Source organism: Lycium barbarum, chromosome 8 (assembly GCF_019175385.1).
Source record: "Lycium barbarum isolate Lr01 chromosome 8, ASM1917538v2, whole genome shotgun sequence".
NCBI classification, from domain to species: Eukaryota; Viridiplantae; Streptophyta; class Magnoliopsida; order Solanales; family Solanaceae; genus Lycium; species Lycium barbarum.
Genome location: NC_083344.1, coordinates 108102284 through 108119064, shown reverse-complemented (window position 1 = coordinate 108119064; position 16781 = coordinate 108102284). Strand labels below are relative to the sequence as shown.

The 16781-nt window shown below is 31.0% G+C and overlaps 1 long non-coding RNA gene across 3 annotated transcripts; it reads left to right on the top strand.

The window, feature by feature from the left end:
- Nucleotides 1–445: 445 nt before the first annotated feature.
- LOC132606609 (uncharacterized) lies at nt 446–3584 on the top strand. Of its 3 annotated transcripts, none has more exons than XR_009569997.1 (6): nt 446–791; nt 887–1015; nt 1108–2081; nt 2159–2242; nt 2881–3002; nt 3097–3584. It is a non-coding gene; the product is annotated as an uncharacterized LOC132606609 (long non-coding RNA). The 3 variants fall into 3 exon arrangements; XR_009569998.1 differs by having other exon boundaries at nt 463–791; nt 1941–2081; XR_009569999.1 differs by having other exon boundaries at nt 503–791; nt 1965–2081.
- The last annotated feature ends 13197 nt before the right edge of the window (nt 3585–16781 follow it).

The window sequence follows — 16781 nt, the reverse complement described above, 5'->3', positions numbered from 1 at the left end:
TAATGAACAAACAACAATCAAACTTTTATTATATTTCCTTTCCCCTTGAAATATAGACTAACAGTCGGGTGTTACACTTATCGAGTATATTTCTTCATTGTATTCCCTGTGGGATTCGACCCCAACCTTGTTGGGTTCTATATTTGACAACGACTGCTTACTCCTGATCTCAAAGGTGTAATTTGGGCGTATCAATTGTTTGCTCTAATTGATGATTAAGAGCCTGTTTGGATGGGCTTAAAAAAAGCAACTTATAAGCTGGAAACAGCTTATAAGCCAAAAAAAAATAAGTTGGTGTAGTCCAACTTATTTTTTTTGGCTTATAAGCTGTTTTCAGCTTGTAAGTTGCTTTAGATAAGTTAAGCCAAACAAACCCAATTAATTTTTTGGGCTTATTTTAAGCACAAAATGACTTTAAGCTGGCCAGCCAAACACTCAAAAAAGCTGAAAACAGCTTATAGGCAACTTATAAGCCAATCCAAACGGGCTCTAAATGTGATGTTGTGATTGCTCCTTTTGGATTAGGAATACGCAATTTTTTAAATGTTACAGTCTACTGTCTTGTTGACATTGAATTGATAAAGTAATAGCATCTATATTTGGATTACTTATAAGTAGTTCTAACAAGTTTTACTATGGTTTTGGATTACTTTTGCAGTGCAAACTAGGAGAGGAAGATGGTATGTTGAGAACAAAACTGATGACATTGCCTGTGAAGGGCACATTTTCCTTTATTATTAACAGAACAACTAGACTCTTGGACTGAGAAAGAGATTTGCGAAAGAACTTAGGTATGCAATAAACCATTCTTCTTTAATCTATATTTTGATTACTTATAAGTGGTTTTAACAAGTTTCACTCTTTTGGTTTTGAATCACTTTTGCAGTGTAAAATGGGAAGACGACACTTTGAGAACAAAGCCGGTGACACTGCCTATGAAGGCCACGTGTTTCCTCTGTTTGTAACAGAACAACTAGACTATTGGCCTGAGAAAGGCATTCGCGAAAGAACTTGGGTATGGAATAGTTCATTCTTTTTAAATTTCATTTTGCTAAATATTCACACTTTCGTTTGCTGACAAGTAGCTAGTCCAAAAACCAATTACAGATGAATGTGCACGAAGCAAGAAAATTTTGCCCAAATGGGGCCGCAGAATTATTAGAAGTTGCCTCACATCACAAAGCAAACAGACCAAAGGGGAACTGTAATCGAATGTAGCTCCATTGTTTGAGTAGCTATACCTCCTTTAGGATGTAGAGCTCAAATATTTTCTCTGCCACTTCCAAGTTCTACTGAAGAAGTGTAGAGTTTATTGATACTGATCCACTGTCAAATCTACATGTGGTAGAAATAGTTAGCGGATAGGAACTAATTACTGAAACTGGTCAATCTAGCTGGTGGATTAAGTAGTTCACAGCAACTCCATTGTTAAGGGAACAACCAAAAAAAGTACTGGAAGTATAATTTTTGTTATCTCAGAATTGGAGTTGTGTGACATAATAGATAATTAGAATCAGAGCTATCAAAGGAGATGAACATGTACATAGCTATCAGAAATGTTGATGTTGGAAAATAACTGCATCGGATTAGTGGATTTTCTCATGATTTTCTAATTCTTTTTCCCTAGATCTCTAGCATTCTTTAATTCTTCATATTGTTGGCAAAGCTAGAAGGTTGCAGTCATTTATCATAGCATTCAGAAGGTTTAACAGGTTTTAATTTTGCTGGAATATTACGTATTCAGATGATAAAAAATTCGCATAGGATTTTTTTAGTATCAAGTTTACTCTGTAAGCCATTATTTTGCATTTTTTAGGACCAAGTTTCAGATTTTGACTTTGTTGTTTATATGATCCGTGTGGAAAGATGTATTTTTGCTGTTAAGGTTGTAGTCACTTTATTAACTATACCTATTCCCTGGTCATCCGACCAATATAAAGATTTCACCGTGTTATCATTGGTAGATGAAGATGCCTTTGAAGTTTGTCTAATAAGTCCACAGAGAAAAGGCAAAGGGTGGTTATTTCCCAAAGGTAGCGACTGATCCATGGGTTTAAAACTTCTTAATATTTCCCACAAAGGTATCATTTTGATGCTCTCTCTGATTGTTATATTAGAGGTTATCTCTTTTTTAAATACATCTCTCTTGTTCTGATAGGGAGGTCGGGAAAAAGATGAAACAATCAATGATGCAGCACAACGTGAGCCAGTGGAGGAAGCTAGAGTATGAGGGGATGTTAAGGTTTGTTCTCCTCGTGATCTCTTTCAATTCTTTTTTATACTTCACCCTCCTCTTCATTTGTATATGACATGTTTGACTTAAATTGGACTTCAAGGAAAAGGACTTCTTGCACTTACCAAAAGTCCCCTTTAGAACTTATGGTTTTTAAACATGGCATTGACATTTCTATGTCTATAAGAGGTAAAATGGAAAGTTCAAAGTTAAAGAGTTTCCAAAAATAGAAAAGTGTCTTTCTTTTTAGAACAGACTAAAAGGAGAGGACGTCATATAAAATGGAACAGCAGGAGTACTTCTTTTAAAGGGAAAAGGGGAAAAATAAGCAACAAAGTCTTTGTGTTAACTTGTCTATTACATGAGATGAATGACAGCATACTAGCTGTGGTAGTGATAATGGTTCATGCCATTTCAATTTCTTACAAGTCATTGAGTGCTAGATGTGTAAGCCCTTTGCTCAAGACTGAATGCACTAATTCACGATTAGATGTTCTGATGATTTCGGATTAGGAATATGTGATTATCTTACTGGTTGCTCTCTTAATTGACATTTATACTGATAAAGTAATAATATTTTATTATTGATTGCTTATATAAGTGGTTCTAACACGTTATATTCTGGTTTTGGATTTTTACTTTGGCAGAGCAAACTGGGAAGATGGTACTTTAGAACGGAAACGTTGACACTGCCTATGAAGAGAACATGTTTCCTCTGTTTGTAACAGAACAACTCTTGGCCTGAGAAAGAGACTCATGAAAAAACTTGGTATGCAGTAGTTCGTTCTTTTCAAATTTCATTTCGAAATATAATCACATCTTTGTCTTTGCTGACAAGTAGCTTGTCCAAAATCCAAATGCAGATGAATGCGCGTAAAGCCAGAGAACTTTGCCAAAATGGGTGCATGAAAGAGGCCGTAAAGCTATTAGCAAGTCGCTAAACATCACTGAGCAAGCGGACCAAAGGGGAATTATTTCCTGTAATAGAACGTACCTCTAGTGGTAGAGCAATTATTCTTCCTTTGGCGTGTAGAGATCGAGAAGCGTAGACTCCATTGATATCCACTGTCAAATCTAAATGCTAGCAGTAGTTTATGAATATGAATCACTGAAAATGGTTAATCTAGCATGCGGATCAAGTAGTTCAGATCAACTCCAATTTTAAGGAAACAAAGAAGTACTAAATGCAGTCATAGGAGTACACTGTTTGATTGTTATCTCAGAACTGGAATATTAGTAGTAAGCTAGAAATAATCTTAATGAAGTAATGATCATTTGTAAATAGCTACCTGAAATGGTGTATTAGAAAATTATTGCATTTAGTTATTGAATGTTCTCTTTGATTTCTTAATTCTTTGTTCCCAGATCTCTTACCGTTCTTTCATTCTTATATTGGTGAAGGTCTGAAGGATTCAGTCATTAAGCATTATTGATTGGAAGTCCCACCATAACCCTTGTTGGTCGTTCATAGTATTCGACGTTTGAGAAATTAAATTGATGCATGAACCAATAGTTTCAAGTCGAACCATCTTGATTAATAAAATGGACTATAGTTTAAATGCCAGCTTGTTGGAATCGTTTGTCATTCATCAAATGTTGTGCTTTAGAGACATCTACCCCAAATATTTCCACTGTACAAGATGAAACCACACAAGAAGTAGTACATTAACAAAGTCATGTCACATTGACTTGCAAGTGGGGTGTATCTGTTAGGTTTTTTTAACAACGTCTAACCGAAAGATGATTTTTGTTATCTTCAAGGCATTTTAGTCTTTAAGGATTCTTGTTCATAGTGGTAGTTTAAGGATGTCCCTTAAGTTTTGGGTGTAGTTACGGGTATGGAAATAGATGTGAAGCCAGGATTTGAGAGTTTGAGATTTTAGTCATTTTAAATTACTAGGTTATGAATAAATAGTTAATAATTTTATAATATTAAATAATTTTTTAAAGATAAATACAGAATTTGAAAAAAGTTATAAGTCCGGCCGAACCTGTAAAGCTATAGTCTAGCTCTGCTGCCGGACATGAAAGGAATTGAAGTTATGGATATTATTAAGAATAACAATCATAAAAATGAATGTGTGATTTATGAGCTCTTTCAGATAAGAAAACCTGAAAAATTAGGACCTTAAAAAAAGAGCAAAAAAGATAAGATTCCGATTCTATGAGAAATGACACATCAATTTCTTAGGACCACAATTATATGGTATATAAATCCAAATTTTACAATTAGACCGAACGGAAAAGGCCAACAGACCTACAGTATACTTTAGGAAAGTAGGCCAAAAGGTATGGATCAACTTTTGCTTTCACTTTCCATGTGCACAAAAAAAAAAAAAAAAAAAGGACCATAGCACTTTCCATCTCAATATAGGAAGTCTAAGTCCTCTTGTGCAGCTGTTGTTCATGACAAAGAAATAAATAAATTACATTATACCACGAAGTCAAGTCGTCAAGCAGTTATCAGCGACAGAAAAATTACTCGGATATTATCTTGCTTTTAGGCTTTATCCATATATGTGCTAGTCGGAGATAACAATACTCAATAAAATAGTCGAGGTTGAGACACCACAATCATAAAATTAAAAGAAGAAAAGAAAAGAAAAAAGGGATACTTGTTGGATGAGGACTTTTTCAACTGTTGTGTCGGGTCTTTTTGCTTTGGTAGAGAAGAGAGATGTGGACATTGGAGCAATACTTTTACACATTCCTTATTATTGTAGGCCCAATTTTTTGTTTTTGGTTTATGCACAAGGAAATTGTAAGGTGCAAAATAGACCGTAGTGCTTTTAATATCTTCAATCATAATGAAGTTCAGTTATGAATTATCGTGTCTATGACAAAGAAAATGTCTGGTTATTACATTATTTTTAGCCATTAACATTTTACAATTTCAAATAATTAGACATGCTCATAATTTGTTGAGTAACGCGTTTTATTTTATCTGTTTTATTTCAATTATTTTTATTAATTCAGTTTGCTGAAGATTGAGAAATATTCTGATTTAAAGGTATGCCTAATAGCCAATAAGCGGGAGAAAACTGTGATGTTTGAGGTTTAAATTACATTGGACATTACTAGGGTTCGCTACAACAAAGTACAGAAATAGCAACAACTCTTTAGCAACAAAAATTATATTGTTAGCAAAATTCAATATTTGGCGACAATTTAGTTTTATTGTTGGCAAATGAATTTTTTTTGTTGCCAAACTATTTAATTTTGTTGTCATAGCATTGATTATTGTTGCAAAAAGTGCTTTTGGCAACAAAATTTTATTTGTTGTTGCATAAACTTTTCTCGTATGCACATCGTTGCAATAACAGCCAATGGGAAAAGTTATGCAACAACAAACAAAAATTTTGTTGCCAAAAGCACTTTTTGCAACAATAATCAATGTTGTGGCAACAAAAAAAAAAATGTTGGCAAATGTCTTTTTTCTTGTAGTGGTTTATCGGAAACAACCTATATATCTACTTTTTCAAGGTGGGGATAAAGTCTCCGTACACTCTACCCTCCGAAGATCCCAGTTCTTGTTGTTATTCTTTGTAAGTTATGTTGGGTCAAGCAAGCCTCTCTAGCCACTAAACAGTAGAAGATCCAGAGAGGGTATCTTTGTTGTTGTTTGGACATTATGATATATGCCATACTGCAACTGTCTCTATGCTTTACGTGATGTGAAATAATACTATTATAATCTTTGTATTAAGTTATCCGCGAATCAAATGACCTCCTTAGGGCCTGTTTGGAAAGCCACTCAGGCAATTGGAATTGAGTGTAATTACACAGTTTGGTCTGTTTGTTTAATTAAATAATTACATAGTTAGGTGAGGATTGGATGTAATTACCCCGCCGCTTCTTCTTCCTAAAAGTAAAAGAGTGACGATACAAATGGATTTTTCAAAGTCATCCAAAGGATTTCATGAAAAACATATCAAGTTGCAGCACAAGCAACATTCCGAGTACATGCACCGGGTGGAATTAACTTGTAATAATTCAATTCAACTGGAATATTTTCCAAAGGTTATATAAGGTACTATTATCCCCCCCCCCCCCCCCTCCCCGTAACCATAGCTCAAGTTGCTATACGACACACCTTACCTTTCCTTGTGTCCTATTACTCCCCTAAACTTATTTAAAACGGAATAATTACCCCCCTAAACGCTAGTGTCCACTCTCATATGGGAGAGTGACATACACTCTCCTTGCCACATGTGTATTTATTTGTTTTAGAATTTTTTTCAGCTTACGTGCCAATTTTTTTAAAAAAAATAAAAATTGAATTATTTTTTTTAAAATGATTTTTAAAACCCGTTTTTTTTTTTAACAATTTTTTTTTAAAACCCATTTAAAAAAAAAACTGAAAACATGGATTAAAAAACTAAATTTTCTTTTAAAAAATGATTTTTAAAACCCTTTTTAAAAAAAAATGAAAATTTGAAAATTTGATTTTTTTTAAAACCCGTTTGTTTTTTTTTTAAAAAACAAAACTAAAAACATGATTTTTTTTAAAATATGGAAAAATATTTTTTTAAAATGTCTTAAAAAATCTTGATTTTCATGATTTCATTTTCTTATGACACTTTTATTTTTCAAATAAAATCCGGAAAAAGTGTTTTTCTTGTCAAAATGTGAAAAAACTGAATTTTTATAAAATTTTGGAAAAATTAATTATTTTTTTAAAATGTGGAAAACCCGTTTTTTAAAACTAAATTTGAAAAACTAGATTTATTTTCATATTTTAAGAAAATAGAGATTTTTAAGAAAAAAATTAAGTTTTCCCGTTTTTTATGTTTCTCACTCTCTCAAAGAGAGTGAAACACACTCTCCTTGCCATGTCAGCGTTTAGGGGGGTAATTATTCCGTTTTAAATAAGTTTAGGGGGGTAATAGGACCCAGGAAAAGATAAGGTGTGTCGTAGCAACTTGGGGTATAGTTCAGGGGGTAATAGTGCCTTATTCCTTCTTGGCAGCTTCATCCTCTTGTATTTTGAGCTGTCCATTGTATTCATATTACTGTAGATTTACAGTTCAAAGATCATTAAGAAGCTTCATAGGAGATACACAGTATACAACACCTCTGGTGCTGCTTTATTAAACTAACAGATAGGACCAACGAATAGTATAAGTACAAAGGCCCTTGTCTTCCATTTCAATGAATGAATGAAGTCAAGTCGTTATGCATTGTCAGTGACAAAGAAATTGCTCGGACATTAGCCATTAACATAGTTTACAGTCTCAAATAAACAAGGCTCACAATTTGTTGAGTATTTCATCTTATCCGTTTATTTAGATTATTTTTGTTAATTCAATCCATTTTTTATAGAGAAATATTTTGATCCAAAGGTGAGGTCTAATGGTTAATAAACTTGGTATGAGCATTTCAGGTGCAAATTATATCGAAGGCAAAAATTATTAGGTGATTTATTTCTGTATCTATACTGGTGGGAGATAACTGTATCTGTACTGGTGGGAGATAACAAGACCCAATAAAAAGAGACGGCGACACCACCCTCATAAAATTTTAAAAAAGAAAAAGAAAGAAGACAGAGAGATAATTTGCTCGACGGAGACTTTTTCAACCTCCAAGTGGGATCTTTTTTCTTTGACAGAGGAGAAAGATGTGGACTTTAGGGCAATTAATTATATTCAACTGGGATAGAAAAAACACGTTCCTTATTATTTCTTGGCTCACTTTTGTTTTTAGTTTGTGCACAAAGAAAATGCAAGATGTTAAATACACCACAGTGCTTTTAATTGGTTATTATCTTCAATCACAATGAAGGCAAGACAACTTCCATTTGTTGTTGGTGACAAAGAAATTGCTCGAATATTCCATTACTTTTACCCATTAACATGGAGTTGTATTCTACAATTCCCAATGCAGACTCACAAGTTGTTGAGTAAAGTTTCATATTTATCGGTTTCGTTTAGATTATTTTTTATTAATTCAGTCCATTGAAGACAGAGAAATATTTTGCTGGATGAAGACTTTTTCAACTTTCCTGAAAAATTAGAAACATAATAATTGGTCAGTAGGACGACAAATTTTTGGCGGAAAAGAGAAAGAGACTTGGTGTTTGGACTTCTTTAGCAATAATATTCAAGTGGGATAGAAAAGACTTGCTCCTTATTACTTATAGTCCCACTTTTTGTTTTCAGTTTATGCCCAAAGAAAATATAAGGTGCAAAATAGATGTACTTTTGATATCTTCAATCACAATGAAGTCAAATATTCATGAATTGTCTTGTTTGTGACAAAGAAATTACTCAATTATTACCTTACTTTTAACCATAAACATATTTTAGAATTTCAAGTAATTAAACAGGCTCATAATTTGAAACTGTGGTTATCAGAGAAAACATCGTATTATTTGCAGAGGTGTAATTGGTCAATCCATCCCGAGTGTTGCTTAATTTTTTGAGAGAAAATTATTGAATTATATATAACTAATTGTCGTCTCTTTTGATGAAATGGAATTATATATTTCTAAAGTTTGTTATAGTGGATTATCCACTAGTTAGGTCACAAAACATCCTACTTGTGTATTTTGATCTAGTTCAGCAGCAAGCAAATGTATGAAAAAATTGGGCATAATACATAACCAAGCCCTTAAATTTGGCTTCAGCTGGCAAGTATGCCCTCTAACTTTGGGTGTGCACAAGTAGGCATCTCAACCTATATAAAGCTAAACAGATAAACACTAATGCTGACGTGGCACTAATGTGGCACATAAATTTAGGAGGTGCCACGTCAGTTTCATGTCAGTGCCACGTCAACATTTATGTTTATCTATTCAACTTTATACAAGTTGAGGTGTCTACTTGTGCACAACCAAAATTGAATGGCATACTTGCTAGCTGAGGCTAAGTTTGAGGGCATGTTTATATATTAGTCACCAGTAGGGTTGTACAGAGAAAACTGACAAACCGCATCAAACTAATAACCCGAGTCAAATCAAGAAAAAAATCGCTTAGTGATTTGGTTTGAATTGGTTTGGTATTGACAAAAAAAAAAAACTGACCATAATTGGTTCGGTTTAGTTTTAACTAAAAAAAAGTCAAACTAAACTAAACCAATCTAACAATACATTTATATGATTTTTAAAATTATTTTATACCTAAAGATATTTATTTGTAATGCGATTTATAAATATTTCTCAAATTTGTTCATAGTTTTGGTCTTTTAACATATTATGTCAAGCTTGGACTTAGAATTTTGAATAGTCCAATAAGTTTTAGCCTATAGAATGTTAGCAAATCAAATAAACATCAAACCAAAATCAAATCAATACTAATGCTAACAAAATAAATTCAATTCTATCACTAGGAATGTCAATAATGTTTGATATCTATTACTCCTCCCGGATAAAAAAGAGTGTCCATTTAGCTATTTGCACCCCTTAAGAAAATACTAACTTCTAAACAAAAATAAGTAATTTGACTAAACTGCCCCTAATTAAATAAGTATTGGGATTTGATCACATAATACTTAATGGGGGCAAATCTGAAAAGATAAGGTTAATTTTTTCTTGATTTGATAAGTGGACACTCTTTTTAACCTAAGAAAAAAAGGTTTAGTGGACACTCTTTTTTATCCGGAGGGAGTAGTATTTACTTTTGCATTGGTTTAAACAGTGAAAATACATAACTTTATCTTATTCTTGTCATGTAATTAATACTTATTAGCCGCACTTGTTTTAGCATGACTTAGTATTTTTAGATTATGATCATTTTCATTATGGTTTTATTAGCAATATCTATTTTATGCAATTTCATTAACATTTTTGTTGAATATTTTATTACAATGTCATCACTCACCCCACATTATGTGTTATTTTCATAAGAAACACCTTAATTATATACTTGGATCTTTACTATGACTAAAGAAATATTTAAAGAAAAATTATATATTCTATATGACTACTTTTTCGAAAAAAACCCTAAAATCCGAGATTAAAAAACCCGACTTATGTTGGTTTGGTTTGATTTATAGATTTTAAAATCCGACACAATTGGTTTGGTTTGATAGTGGAAAAATCCGAACCAATCCAGTCCATGTATACCCTTAGTCACAAGCGTGTATTTGGAGTATATGTTTTCTTTACTTTGTATTTGTGCTATTTTTTATCTGACAAAATTGATGCATATGAAGGTCTTGAGTTATGTTGGAATCGTGTATGTTGTCAAATGAAAAGGGACTGTATTATAAGCTTCGTATTAAGTTATCCGTGAACCAAATAACCCACTTACTTTTTTTTTTAATTTTTATATAATTTTGCATTCTAACCATTTGTTATTTCACTTTCCATGTACACAAAGAAAATAGAATCATACGCTGCTTTTGATTGGTTGTTTATCTTCGATCGCAATGAAATCAAGCTGTCGTGTGTTGTTAGTGACAAAGAAATCGCTCGGACATGTTTTTTTTAAGAAAAGAAAAATTGCTCGGACATTACTTTACTTTTCGTCATTAACATATTTTTACAATTTCAAATATATAGGCTTACAATTTGATGACATTTTTTATTTTTATCCGTTCTGTTTATATTATTCTTATTAATTCAATACATTTCGACTGAGAATTTTTTGGATCCGAAGGTAAGGTCCAATGGTTAGTGAAGTCAGTATGAGATTTCAAGTTCAAATTATATCGGAGGGAAAACCCATTAAGTGATTTAGTTCTTTTTGCCAAAATCTTTGTGAGCAGAGATATCGAACATTTATATTGGTGGGAGGAAACTATACTCAATAAAAAGATCGAGATGATGACACAATTATTATAAAATTAAGAGAAGGAAAAAAGGCATAAAAGTTTTTTTTTTTTTGGAGAACTTTTTCAACCTGTGTGTGAGGGCGTTTCCTTTTGGCAAGAGAAGAGAGGGGGACATGAAGTCTTTGAAGGAATTTCCTACAGTATATACCATATACCAGTTGACTAGCATGGTATATAACTTTTCAAACTTGGAAGTCCTATATATAACTTTGTCCCAAATATCATTATTTTATCACTTATCACATCCATAATCTATCAACAATCACTACTGAAATTTATCATAACAAAAAAAACCTCAATTAAAATTATTCTAAAATAAAAGTAATACAAAAAATTAACAAAAGAAAGGATAAAAAAAATTGTATGTTAAAGCGTAAATTTATATTTTTTGTTTGTTCTTTTTTCTTGGATTATCTAAATTTATTTATTTCTTTTTCTTCTTCTTCTTCTTCTTCTTCTTCTTCTTCAAAATCCAATATTTTTTCTTGTAACAGTATATTCAGTTAAAAAATCATATTTCTAAAATAATAGTAAAATTTAATAAAAAAAAAAAAAAACAACAACAACAACATACCAATATAATCTCACCAGGTGGGGTCTGAGGAGTGTAGAGTGTACGCAGAGTTTACCGCTACTTTGAGAAGGTAGAAATGTTGTTTCTGATAGACCTTCGGCTCAAGAGAAGGTGCAAAAGATAATATAATAATAATAATAATAATAATAACAAGAAGAAGAAGACGACGAAGAAGAAGAAGAAGAAGAAAAAATAGTAGTAAACGTAATAGCAAATTTGAACAAAATTTACTCAATAATAGTAAACCCGATTAAAAAGTTTGAATATCAAAGCATACTTAAAATAAATATTGTGCACGTCATGTGTTACGTCTTTTCAATTGAGTCTACTAGAAGCAAGAAAAAATTAATTTAAAAAAATGAATTTAAAATGCCACATAAATGCTCTTTTTGACTTATATTTTTAGAAATTTTAAATAAAAAATATTATAGTTCAAGGGTAACAACTATTGGATATATACTATTAATCATGTGTTTGGATATAGTATTTATTATAGAACAATTATTTATTCAATTTTTAATAAAGATTTAAATAGATCATGTATTAATATGTGTGTCATTTACCTATATAGTAGATGATTTAGTGTATAGAGTTTAGCTTGTACATGAAAAATTAAATCATCGGTTCTTATAAGTATAAAATTTATGTTCACAATCTATGATGAAATTTGGACAAAGTCATCGGTATGATTGTAGCACAAGATTAATATAATGTATCTTCATTATGGGAATGGTATAGTTTTGTCTTCTTGCGTTAGTACATTTTGTCTGTATTGAACGAACCAAATAGAGATAAATGTTTTTGTACTGAATATATAAAACAAATTCTCTAGTTCATTAAATGTACTTATACTATTAATCTTGAAATAATTATTATGATAAATGTGATTTGTTCATTATTTTAATTTATTAAAATGTACGACTCAATTGCGGGTCTATGTATTCCTAGTAAATTGGATAATGACAAAATACATTTGTGAAATAATAATTAGTTGATAGAATCTATGTCTCAACTTTGAGATTGATGATGCCCCTTTATGAATGCTTATAAGTCTCATGTGAAAAGTCTGTAGGTGGATTTTGTATCTGTCACATGATATAAGTTAAGCGGAAATATAAAGGATTTAATTAGTCAATGAATTAAATTGTCAGTAATTTAATTTAATTGATTGGTAACTGTAATCTTAACATTGGGAGTCAAATAAGATTTAATGAAATATTTCGAAATTGAACTGAGGAGTGCAGTTACGATTTTTTTTAGTGGAATAATTCGTAATTTATTATGGCAAGATTAATTCAGATATTTCGAATTAATTTCATAATAGGAAGTCTCGTTAATTAAATTATGTGGTCCCTGCTGTGCCCGAACAATAAAGAATTAAATGGAATATTATTTCTTGGTGGAAAATAAAGACCCAACAGGTTTTGAAAAAGGGGGAAAACCTTAAAACCTGTAGTTATAAAATAGGGGTCTTATTCCATAAGAAGGCCAAGGGTTTTACAAGTTTCTACACTTTTTTTCATAGAAATTCGCCCACACGAATTTCGCAAATTTTGATTATTCGGGTTACACAGTAGAAGACCATGGAACTGGAGGATGAATGCGTGGATGGTTTTTGCTCGTGATTGAAGGCTAAATTCGAGGTTGCATTCACGCTTCAAGAGATAAGTATCAATTTAATGTTTGATTAATATCTTGATTATGTGTTGTGTACATTACATGTAAGTTCGATCCTGAATATTTGCTTCCGCTGCGTATGTCTGATTTCCATCAACAACAACACTTCTTGATCCATAATTTAAGTATTAAACTAACAATAGTTAAAGTGATTTTGAAAGATTAACTCAAAAAGAAAAAATAGGTTGAGAAAAAAGGGAAGACTAACAATGACCCTCCAATTTTCAAGTGGGATTTTATGGAGGTTATTACAAGGTAATTTACATAAAGAAATATTTTGTAGTCTTCTTCCTCCGCCTCATCTTGTTACTTTCAATTAATTGGTCAGTAGGGACATTGGTGTTTGGACTTGTCCATCGCTAATTCTATTCAATTGTTAGAAACTTCTCACAAAGTATATTCTTTTCCTTGTAACTTTTTCAGCTTGTACTTTGAGCTGTTCATTGTGTACATAGTACTGTGGATAGATGAGGGAGACGTGGGTCTTCTATCCCATAAATTTCGTTCTCTATTATGAATGAATACTATTCAATGAAAATGTACCACTTGACTGCTCCAATATATAGCCAATAATTCAATTGGAGTAGACCCCATCTTCATAGAAACTTTTCATATAACTTTGTCCCAAATATCATCAATATCACTTATCACTATCACAATCACAATCTATACACCTATCACGATTGAATTTTATCATAACAATAAACTTAATTATTCCTATGTTCACTTTTACTTGTGGATTTTATACTCCCCTTAGAAAATAATAAATAAAGTATACTTTACCATGAAATCCATATTAATTGGTATATAGTCATAATGAATTTGAAAAATGAATTGGAATGAGTAATTAATGCTAAGGGTAAAATAGAAAAAATAAATTATTTTTGTCTTGATATGCGAATGTAGACAAGTAAAAATAAAAATCTATTTTTGAAATAGTAGACAGGTAAAAGTGAACGGAGGAAATAAAAAATATAACTCTAAGATAACATTAATATAAAAGATTAAAAAAAAATGGTAGATGAAGATGCATTTGAAGTGTATATATATATTAGATATTAATGAGTACTTTTGTCCAGGTCCTTCCTGGCTGCCAAGGATCAATAGATTTATATATATATATATATATATATATATATATATATATATATATATATATATATATATATATATATATATATGTATGTGTATATATGTGTGTATATATATATACATACATACATATATATATATATATTAGACATTGGAGCCCGTGCTATATGTTAATTATTTTATTTTATGCAATAATAAGACTCCTTCAACATATTTTATGATGTTTTTTGAAAGTTACATGTGGAAAAATAAAAGTTTTAGGAGCACGAGTTCAATAATTTATGTTATAGTATATTTTTTTTTTTCAAGCTATGTGACCTTAACCGCTAATTAAACCTTAACCACCATTTCAAGACTGATTGAATTTTAATTACTTTTTAAAATCAGTAAACATCATTTTAACGACCGTACCCCTAGACTAAAACGTGATAATATTTAAAACTTCACATATATGTACTTGGAATGCAGGAGCTTTGGGAAATGTTTTTGGAGTAGTATAAGCTTTAAAGCTTCACATATATGTATGGTAATTATATGTCTCTATTGTATGATATAACACGGACATATAATTATATGTGTGGTATAAAATACTCTTTATTTTTACGTTAACTATCATAATTATGTATCTACTAATAAATTATATTGGCTATTTTGATGCTTTATAATTAGAAACTTAATACATTGGAAAATGCCTACTTATATTAGTTTATTTTCGGAATATTAAACATTGCAATAAGAACAGAGTAATTTATTTCGTAAACATATTTAATTAGTTTTATTACAATATTACAGTTAGTCCTGTTACCTAATTATACTTGTTTCTTCAAATATTATTCCTTATTCATCACAACTTTTAACCAGTTGTAACTTTTAAAAATTAAGTCTGTTAATAAAATATTTATTTCAAACTAAAAATTAATTTCATAAAATAATTCTAACCGGTGTTTCTCTACCTATTTAACATATTAACTATAGGTGGGATATATACTTACTGAAAAAGCTATGGAGAAAGAAAGAAGTAAAAGATGCAAATTCAGATTGTCACTTAAATTTAAATGGTGCAGAGGAGTCATTTGAGAAGTGTGCAAATAAAGCGCGTGGCTTCGAAATCCAAGGTGGACCCACACTTTCACTAAAGTCACCTAGTAGCCACTTAATTGTCCAATATAGAAAAAGTACATACATAAAACAGTTGAATACAATATCTCTAAAATAAAAACAAAAAAACGAAATACCAAAACTGCCCATTTGTGCAAGCAGGCATGTCGACGATCCACTTCTGAAATTCATGTTTCTAGTTATAAAAAAAATATCCCGTGCTATGCAGGGCCCAAACACATGTAAAAATATTGATAAATCAATGATTAAGTTTTTAATGAATTTTGAATTGATAATATAAGATAATCCTCATTTAGTAAAAGAAGTATAAATTTAGAGTGTGTGGTTTTTGAATATTTTTAGAACTTGTAATTGTAAATATGTTACTATATTTGTACAATCTATAGAAAGAAAAGAAAATCAATCTGTAAAAACGACATTTTTCTTTTTTTTTTTCTTTTTTCTCACTATACCTTCACGCGGCGTATTGCTGAATATTTTCCCTAAAGAACATGCAGGGCCACGTCATTTCCCCATCTTGTTGTTCAAGTACTATTATTTTATAGCATAGTTGACTACTCCTACTGTCCTTAAAAAGAAAAAAGCTTGCAAGTGCATAGGAAATTGAGGTGGGACCTACACCTAATGTTGTAGCAGGACGGATGACGCTTCGTGACTTCAAACCCATGCTTCTATTAAGTAGAAAAGAAATATATATTAAAAGTATGAATAATTTTCACTAAATGTTGATCGATTTTTATATCTTTAAAGATTAATTTATTGTTATATTATTAATGTACAAAAAGGTAAAAATAGTCATTAAGGAATTAGAATTATAGTGAGTTTGGTGAAAAAGAATTCTTATTGAACTTGGTCACATGTTTTGCACTTTGTTATTCACGTTAGGAAATAAATTAATTGCAATATATCTCAGAGAAACTAGAGTTAGTTTAAAGCTTAAAATTAATCAAATAGAGCTTTATATATATATATATATATATAGGATTTTGCTAACGGTTAGCAATGTATCTATTTTTTTATTCACTAAAATTGTCCCTATCATTTGATTAAAGTAGGCACTTTTAGGGGCTTATTGGTCTTTTACTCAAATCTCCAAATTTCCTTCTCTTTCCCCTACAATTCATTTCCTTTCCCAGGTTAACTTCAACAAAAACGATCCTCCATTTCGTCCATTATTGCTTTTTAATGTTAGCAAAGATTGGGTGATTTTTGTGGAGAAAAAAATGAAGAAAGCGCACGAATGGAAAAAGCAACAATCAACAAATAAGTTTGCTTTCTATTGGGAGAAGTCTGCTGGAATTAGAGATTAACAAA